The 8,960-nt window shown below is 44.9% G+C and overlaps 1 long non-coding RNA gene across 1 annotated transcript; it reads left to right on the top strand.

Moving 5' to 3' along the window:
- Positions 1–4,385: 4,385 nt before the first annotated feature.
- Positions 4,386–4,738, top strand: LOC118982676 (uncharacterized). Its single transcript, XR_005065577.1, has 2 exons — positions 4,386–4,489; positions 4,593–4,738. It is a non-coding gene; the product is annotated as an uncharacterized LOC118982676 (long non-coding RNA).
- The last annotated feature ends 4,222 nt before the right edge of the window (positions 4,739–8,960 follow it).

Raw genomic sequence — 8,960 nt, forward strand, 5'->3', positions numbered from 1 at the left:
CAGTGGTCTCTGCCTGCCTTTATGTTCCCCAGTTCTCACCTTGATGCTACTTTAGTTTCTCCTTACATGCCACTGGTGCCCTTCAATGCTACTGGTGCTGGAGCTTCGAGGGAATGAGTCTGAACAAGTTGATGTGTGGGTTTGTTAAGAGGAACTCCTTGGGACTCCAGAATTTTCTTCTATTGACTCAATCCCCACTGGTTTTTGCAGCCAGAAGTTATGGAGGCTTATCTTCCTGGCACTGGAAACTTGGGTTGGGGGCCTAGTGTGGGCCTGGGACTCCTCACTACTGAGAAATCCCTCTCAATTTTTTATCCACCACATGTGGATATGGGACCAGCCTGTTTTGTGCCAACCCCCCAGTCTGGATGGATGTGGTTTCTTTAATTCCGTACTTGCCAGACTTCCATTCAACTCGATTTGTGATGGTTAAGAGTGAAGCTTATTTTATATTTTAGTTGTAATTTTGATGTGGTTGTGCAAGGAGGCAAGCCGTGTTTACCTAAGCCACCATCTTGATTGGAAGTCAATGGATTTAATTGTTAAAACAGCTCTGGTTGTGGATACTTCTTCCGTGGGAGCTACCAGTCTCATCTGTATGATGTAGCAGTGGACCAGTCAGAATGTCACTGGGCATCACTTCCTTATTGACAAAACAAGAACTCATCACTTACTTCAAAAATGGTGTTTGAGCACTTAGCATGTGCTATTGTGTACTGAGTTACAGGGTTGGATAAGATGGACTGCTTTTTCAATGACTTACTGCAAAGTGAGTTAAGTCACATTGCTTTGTTGTGAATATCATGTGATCAAGTGTACAGGATACATATTAGAAACTATAAGGAACAAAAGAAAAGTATGGTGGACATAATGTTTCTTAATCATTCATTTCTAACTGTGCTCCTCTCTAACACCCTCACACTGGAGGTGGTTCTGTCCCTGACTTCCTCTGCAGTGGCATGTCTTCTGCACAGCATTTACGACAATTGCAGTAAAACCTCCAGATACCTAAACTGATGGCAGTGTGCTAGGGATTTACACACATCTTCGCACAACCCCATGGCAACTACACTCAGGGCACACATTATGGTCCAGGGGGCAGGCCCTCACTCCCTTTTCAAAGACGAGCAAACAGTGTAAAGAGGATTGCTTGTCTAAGGTCACACAGCTGGCAGTGCTAGTATTTACCTACACCTGCCTGGTCTGAAACATACTGCTTTCCAGTACCCAGATAAGGAAGGGCTTAGCTACTTAGATTACTGATGCCCAACTTCAGTTTCAATTCTTAAGACCTCATTCCATTGTCCACAAGTACCTTTTACAGGTGTTTATATTATATTTATAGTTACTTAATTCAAACTTGGTTTCATTTTGCTAATCCAACAACTTCCCGTGGAATAGTTTTCTCAGGTTTCATAAAATGAGAGCTGGGAATGAAAGATCATTTTTGGTAGTCTCTTCACTGTCTTCTGGAGCTTTAGAATCTCATTCTGTGATTTCTGGCCAAGATGGAGGCATAGGTAGATACACTGTGCCTCCTTGCACAACCAAAAGAAGGACAACAACAAATTTAAAAACAAAAAAACATAAAGAATTGACAGAAAATTGAACTGTATGGAAGTCTGACAGCCAAGGAGTGAGAGAAGAAACATTCATGCAGACTAGTAGGAGGGGTGGAGATGGGCAGCCAAGCAGAGAGGACTCAGGGCAAGGCAAGGGCTGGCAGAATGGGCAGTTCCACATTTACATGTTACAGCTAGGGAGTGAGACAGACCACACAACCCAGGGTTCCAGTGGGTTGAGCGAAATAAAGCCTCAAAACTGACTGAAAAAATTTGTGGGGGTTGAGGTGGCAGGAAAACCCCCCAAGTCTTACAGGAGAGTCATTGGAGAGACTCACAGGGTCCTAGAACATACAAAAAACCACCCACCCACCAGCACCAGAAGGGCCCAGTTTGCTCATGGGTAGCAGCAGAAGTGACAGAAAGCCATTGGAGAGGTGAAAAGTAGCATTGTTCCTTCTTGGAACACCCCCCCGCCCCCACCACCACAGCATGACAATGCAGAAACATGGGTTGCCCCACCCTGGTGAATGCCCAAGGCTCCGGCCCTATGTAACAGGTACTCCAAGGCCCCCCTCCCCCAAAAAAAGTCCCAAATGAACATTTCAAAGCTCCAGAAAAAATACAGCTAAGCAATGAAGAGATAGCCAACCTATCAGATGCACAGTTCAAAACACTGGTAATCAGGATGGTCACAGAATTGATCGAATAGGGTCATAAAATAGAAGGAAAAGTGAAGTCTATGAAAAATGAAGTAAAGGAAAGTGTACAGGGAACCAACAGTGATGGGAAGGAAACCAGGACTCAGATCAACATTTTGGAGCAGAAGGAAGAAAAAAACATTCAACCAGAACAGAATGAAGAAACAAGAATTCAAAACAAATGAGGAGAGGCTTAGGAACCTCCAGAACAACTTGAAACATTCCAACGTATGAATCACAGGGGTGCCAGAAGGAGATGAGGAAGAGCAAGAAATGGAAAACTTACTTGAAAAGTAATGAAAGAGAACTTCCCCAATCTGGCAAAGGAAATAGACTTCCAGGAAGCCCAGGAAGTTCAGAGAGTCCCAAACAAGTTGAACCCAAGGAAGCACACACCAAGGCACATCATAATTACATTACCCAAGATTAAAAATAAGGAGAGAATCTTAAAAGCAGCAAGAGGAAAGGAGTCAGTTACCTACAAAGGAGTTCCCATAAGACTATCAGCTGATTTCTCCAAAGAAACCTAATAGGCAAGAAGAAGCTGAAAAGAAGTATTCGAGGCCATGAAAGGCAAGGGCCTACATCCAAGATTACTTTATCCTGCAAAGCTATCATTTAGAATGGAAGGACAGATAAAGTGCTTCCCAGATAAGGTCAAGTTCAAGGAGTTCATCATCATCACCAAGTCCTTATTATATATAATGTTAAAGGGACTTTCCTAAGAAAAAGAAGATCAAAAGTATGAACAGTAAAATGACAACAAACTCACAACTACCAACAACCAAACCTAAAAAAACAAAAACAGTAAGCAAACAAGGAGAAGAGGAACAGAATCACAGAAATGGAGATCACATGGAGGGTTATCAGGAGGGATGGGGTGTGGGGAGAATGGGGGAAAAGGTACAGGGAATAAGAAGCATAAGTGGTAGGAACAAAATAGGAACAACACAGGGGGCAGTTAAAAATAGTATAGGAAATGTAGAAGCCAAAGAAATTATATGTATGACCCATGGAAATGAACTAAGGGGGCAGGGGGAAAATGCTGGTGGGAGAGGGTGTGAAGGGCAGAGGGAAATAGAGCGGAGGGAAATGGGACAACTGTATTAGCATAATCAATAAAATATATTTTAAAAAACAAAAAGAATAATAAATCTTCAGCCAGAGCACTACTTGAGAATGGGATACACCACCTTCCCTTATGGGACTAATTAGGATCCATTTTGGGTGACTGCACAGGTTCGTGTCGGCTTTCTAAAGATTGTTACATACAGCAAACTTCCTCTCCACTCAAGACGTGGTATTTTCAGGCACAAAAAAAATTTTTTTAATTATATCTGGAGAAGAATTAAAATCATGTTTTTAAAAAAAAATCCCCTGAAAGGGGCTTAAAAGAAGGTGATCTTAAATCCCCCTCTTTGTCTGGTAATCAAGGTCAGATAAGGGTTATGATTTTACTTTAAGCTTAAGTAGGGGACTGACCAGAATTAAATAAATATAGCCCAACAGTGGATAGTATTAAATACTCACGGTGATATGTCTATGCAGGCTACTTTTTCACTATCAATAAAGTGTTCAGTTAAATATTTATTGCCTGAATAAATTAGTTTCAACTTAGAAAAGCTGGGGAAAGGCTCACACACTTACACTTCACTTTTCTTGACAGTGAGTACACTGAACACCTACTGAGTAAGAAAAAGTACCGATGGCTCTTTTTCTGGGCTCTTCGAAACAGTAAGACAGTCAGCTGCGGCGGCTGTCAGTGGAGCAGTGAAATATGGGCACCAGTGTCATTTGGATGGCACCCAAGAAAGTAAAAAGACCAAAGTGTGCCTATAAAGCAAAGCAAGGTTCCAGTATAGGATGAGTCAGCCATAACTGAAGCTGAGCGAATGTTTCCACTGAACCTACAGGCACAGGAACTTACACACCCCAGGTCTCTCGAGGGCCCCTGCGTGTCCTTAATTATCCTTAGAAGCCCTTTTCCCAAACGTGAGTGAAGCCTCTCTACGACGTCCCTGAGATTTATCTCCATCCTTGAAGTAACATCAGAAAGAGTCATTAAAAGGTATGTTGTGTTGAGGATTACTAATGAAATTTGTCTTTTGTCTTTCTGAGTTTGCAAAATATTGCATCACTGGCTTGTAGCATGCATCCAACTGGGACAGTGCAGAGGAGAGAAAGAGACTATTACAGTTTGTTACAAGGGACACAGAGAGAATGAAGGTAATACTCACCTTTGATGTTCAAAAATGGGTCTTTGTAGCAGTACCATAACCTCATTTGAAATGATTGTCTAACTTTCTTTATTCTCCCTTCAATGTATCAGAGTTCGACCAGAGTTCAAACCTAATGACCAGAGTTTTACTTAAAAGAGGGCCAAGCAGAAGAGGACCAGGGTGAAGGATGGAGTCAAGGAAAGAAGACTTTCTCTCATGCCTGAGAACCCCGAGTAAAAGGAGGAGAGCAGTGTGATCGATCGTGTGTCCAGACTGTTTTCTCGGGGGCACTGGGTAACGAGCAAGGAGGCTAGTACAGAGCCCTATTGCTGTCCTGTGGCAGCCAAGCTCAATGAGTATATTTTCTCAGTGTCCTGATGCTCCTGGGCACTCTCAGTTCCTGTGTGGCATGGATGCTCTCTTGACAAAATGAGGTGACCACACAGCAGAAGCCAGGGAAGGTCCCCCCACCCCGGCCCCGCAACCCCACCCCACTATCTTGAGCCATTAAGAATTGAGGAGAAGCAAAGTCAGTGAGGGAGGTTGGTTGGTGCTCCATGGAAACCCTTCTCATCCAATAAAAAAACAGGGGTCACAGTGACCCCAGGTATAGACACAGCATGAGAGGCCTGCAGGTACAGTGGTCAATGATGAGAATAATGGATATCAACCAGTGGTCACCCCAGGATCAACACAAAGCTACAGGATTCCCTATCCCTACCCCAATGGCATAAAGATATACAACCCACTCCTCTCCACATCTGAGGTGTGTGAGCTCTACAGTCAGCCCTGTAGACTCTTGCTGAAGAGCAGCCTACTTTCCATCAAGTGTCTGGGGTGTGTGGTACCCAGAGCTCATTATGGCAGACTGAATAGTGTTCACTCTGAGGCCTCGGCAACTATTTCATTGGAACAGTGGCTCAGAGACAATCCTCCAGATATCCCAAAGGGTGTGCCCTTCTCACACAGAGCCCAGAGTTTACTGAGAAGGTACCTTGTTAGACCTCCATTCCAGGAGGTGGTGTTGGCCATCCACTTCCAGGAAGGCAGACACTGAAAGCTTGGCAATGCATGGCTTGAAAGGACTTTGATACATAGCATAGAAGAGAGTGATATGCATTAAGCTGAGCTAACATGGTGCAAGATAGATTAAATAGAAAATTAATTACAAGGAGCATTCCACTGTGTCACCTTGCATCCCCACAGGCTGGTTTGGTGACCAGACTCTCAAGGCCAGTGCCCACATCAACACAGACTTTGACTTGGAGAATGTTTCTCAGATTTCATACTGCTTCCTGAACCAGGACCGCAAGGGGCGGGGGCGTTTTTGTGCCTGTTTTCCGCAGGCCAAGCTCGTCGCAGTCCAGATTTGAGGCTTCCCGGAGTCTGTGGTGTACCAGTTTCCTCCTCCACTGCATGCACAAGGCAGCGACTTCCAGTTCCTCTGGATCTGAGGACAGTTGTCTCAAACCCTGGAAGAGAGAAAGGAGAAAGACAGTTAAATCCCAGGAGACACTATGCACACTTTTCCAGTGTCCATAGGTTGGAGCTCTTAGTGAGAAAGGTTGGGGCTGGTTCTTTGATGTTCTAGCCCTAATTTAATAGAGCTGAAGGAATGGTGTGTGGAGTGGGTTGGCACCCACTCATTCTTAAAGGAGAAGCATAACAGCACAAAGGATCTTACGTTCATCACAACAGAATGTTCTGAGAATGAGCTAATTTTTAAAAACTCTCTCTTTACCCAAATTCTGCCTCCTTTTGGATTATGCTTTACTCATTTTGCTTTAGGCAAATTCTCTATGGTTCTGGCCAGCAGCCTGAGCAGAGCCAGGACACAAGTGTACACTTGGCTTCGCTGTCAGGCTCACCTGCACACAAGTGGCCTGGAGATTGGGATGTGGGGACTGGCCCAGCCTCAGCTGGTGCTCAGGGTCAGTAGGAGGCTGGAGGCTGAGGCCGTGCTGGAGGGAGCGACCCTGTTCTGTTGTGGCCAGGTCTGAGCTTTTTCTGTCAACCTTCTTTATAGTCAAGAAACTCAGGAACTTATAGCCAAAATATGTACATTTTCCAAACACTTTTCACTGGATGTATCTTGAAATGAAAATTCTCCCTCTATGTACTTAGCACCTCCATGTCCTAGCCCATTAATGCAGGTCTGACTGCATGGAGTTTACATCCTAATAAAAGAGCCAGACAAATACATAAATGCAAGGGGAAAACCAGATGAATATGTTACTGTAAATTATGATAAGTGCTACAAGGCACTTATCACAATGGTACAAGGCACTAAAACAGAACTGGATGTGATTTACTTTAGATATAGAGAGGGTATTTCATCCTTCTAAGGAAGTGAAATTTAAATTTGGGCCTAAAGGGTCAAAGGAGCCCAAAGGGGCAGGGGCATGTCTCACAAGTGGAACAATGTGTGAGTCACCGTGCGTTGAGGCCCTGGACAGGTGCTCTTTCAGGCATTCAAAGAGTTTCCGTTTCCAGCTTCTACTTAGGATATAGAAAGCTAGGAAGAGTTCTACTCTCACCCTAACAACACAAAAGTCAAATGACTCACCAAATTGTAAGTTTTCTTGAATGCATTAGAGAGCTGAGGATGAAAAGCATTTAACTATCCTGAGATCTAAGAGAAGATAGCCACTTCCAAGTAGAGACAGGGACACAGCGCTGGCTTCTTTAGGACAGAGCCTAGGGGAAAGATGGACTTCCAGAGAATCTGATAGGAATGCTTCAGCTAAAATTCTTAACAAATTGCTAGTGGCCAAATGGACACTAGAGTGAGTGGCAGACTCCTGAGAGCCACAACCCGAGAACAATCCACACCTGCTCTCGGGCTTCCTCCAGGAACTCCCCTGGGATCGTGAGAATGGTCTGGAACAGGGCAGGAAGTTGGGAATGCCCTCGTCGTGGGGAGGAGGGCAGCCACCACTGTGACAGAAGCACAAAGCTCTGCTCACATTGTCTCCTTGTGGAACAAAAGCCCAAAGTCACTGAAGGAAGGGTAACCAACCCTGTCACTCCTAGCGCATAGGTGAAGATCGCTGTCACTGAAGAAAGGAACAGAATACAGGCCTGTCCCCCTGGGCAAGGAGAAGAAAACCATCCTGAGTTCATACCAGTAAAAGTCTCCTATTGCTGGGGCAGGAGCAGGATCACTGAGAAACCCCCAACCCCTAGACCTGGGCCCCTGGGCCTGCCTACAGTTGAGGCTGAACATGGACAACAACAAATGCCACCACCTTCTCTCCAGCCATTGAGTCACAAGTGACGAGCTGTGGGAGAGGCACGAACCAGGAGAAGAGCAGCTCTGAGGTGCCCACACACAAGGCCAGCCTCAATAGGCGCCCACACACAAGGCCAGCCTCAATCTAAGAGTGGAGCAGGAATATTTACAAAAACCCAATCCCCAGCTACACACAAAAGTGATGCTAGAAAGTTTGGGGCTGGTGGTGCATCAAGGGTGAGTATAGCAACAACAGCCACACTCAGCTCAAACCCTGACTGTGTGGACTCACCCCCCACCCCCCACCCGGCACAAAAGGCCGAGAGCGGGTGCCCATTTTCAGGCATACATCCTATTCAGTTCACCTCCACCGGTCTACACACACAGCCAAGTTTTCAATGGAAAGTTATGCAAAAAAAGAAAAAACAGAAAAACAATTCACTGTCAAGAGATAAGGAATTAAACAACCCAGATTTAGAAATGAGCTACTTGTTGAAACTATCAGATAAGAAGTTAAAAATGACCATGGTTAATATATTAATGGCTTTAGTGGGAAAAGTAGACAAAATGCATGAGCAGACAGAGAATTTTTACCAAAGATTATTAGAAATAATTGAATGAAAATGCTAAAAATAAGAAGAAACATGGTAAGAGATGAAGAATGCTTTTACAGGCTCATCAGCAGCTGCAGAAAGAATCGGGGAAGCTGAAGGCAGGTGGATGGAAATCAGCCAAACTGAAACACACAGGGAACCAGGTGGCAGGTTTGGGGATGAAATCAGGTTGAATTTAACAACTAAGAGGGAGGGAGAGTTTCCTCACGAGTGTGGGAAGTTTATCATGTTCCTGTCAGGCGGTGGCCGAGTCACAGTGCTGCACACGTGAGCTCTCTGCCAGCGCTTGGATCAGCACTTACCCTGAGACTCGCAGCCTCCGCGGCCCTCAGGGTCTTGGAGACGGCATGCAGGAGCCGCTGTGCATTTCCCAGCAGGAGCTCCTCGGAGGACTTGCTTCTTGCCAGGGAGGCCTTTACACTGCGGTTTACGAGAGGAAAGCTGCTGCCGTTACACTGGGTGAGAGGTGCAGTCTCCATAACCAAACACCGGAACACTCGCAACACGCGCCTTTGTGGGGACTACTCAGAGAAAGACTGTTCTAATGGTGTAATTTGACATTTTTAAATAAAAACATGCATTTGGATACTAAAAGGGTCTGACTCATATTGTATCTGTAAATTAACAAGAAG

The sequence above is a fragment of the Sturnira hondurensis genome, unplaced genomic scaffold, assembly GCF_014824575.4.
Source record: "Sturnira hondurensis isolate 20B ecotype Veracruz unplaced genomic scaffold, ASM1482457v3 Scaffold0002039, whole genome shotgun sequence".
NCBI classification, from domain to species: domain Eukaryota; kingdom Metazoa; phylum Chordata; class Mammalia; order Chiroptera; family Phyllostomidae; genus Sturnira; species Sturnira hondurensis.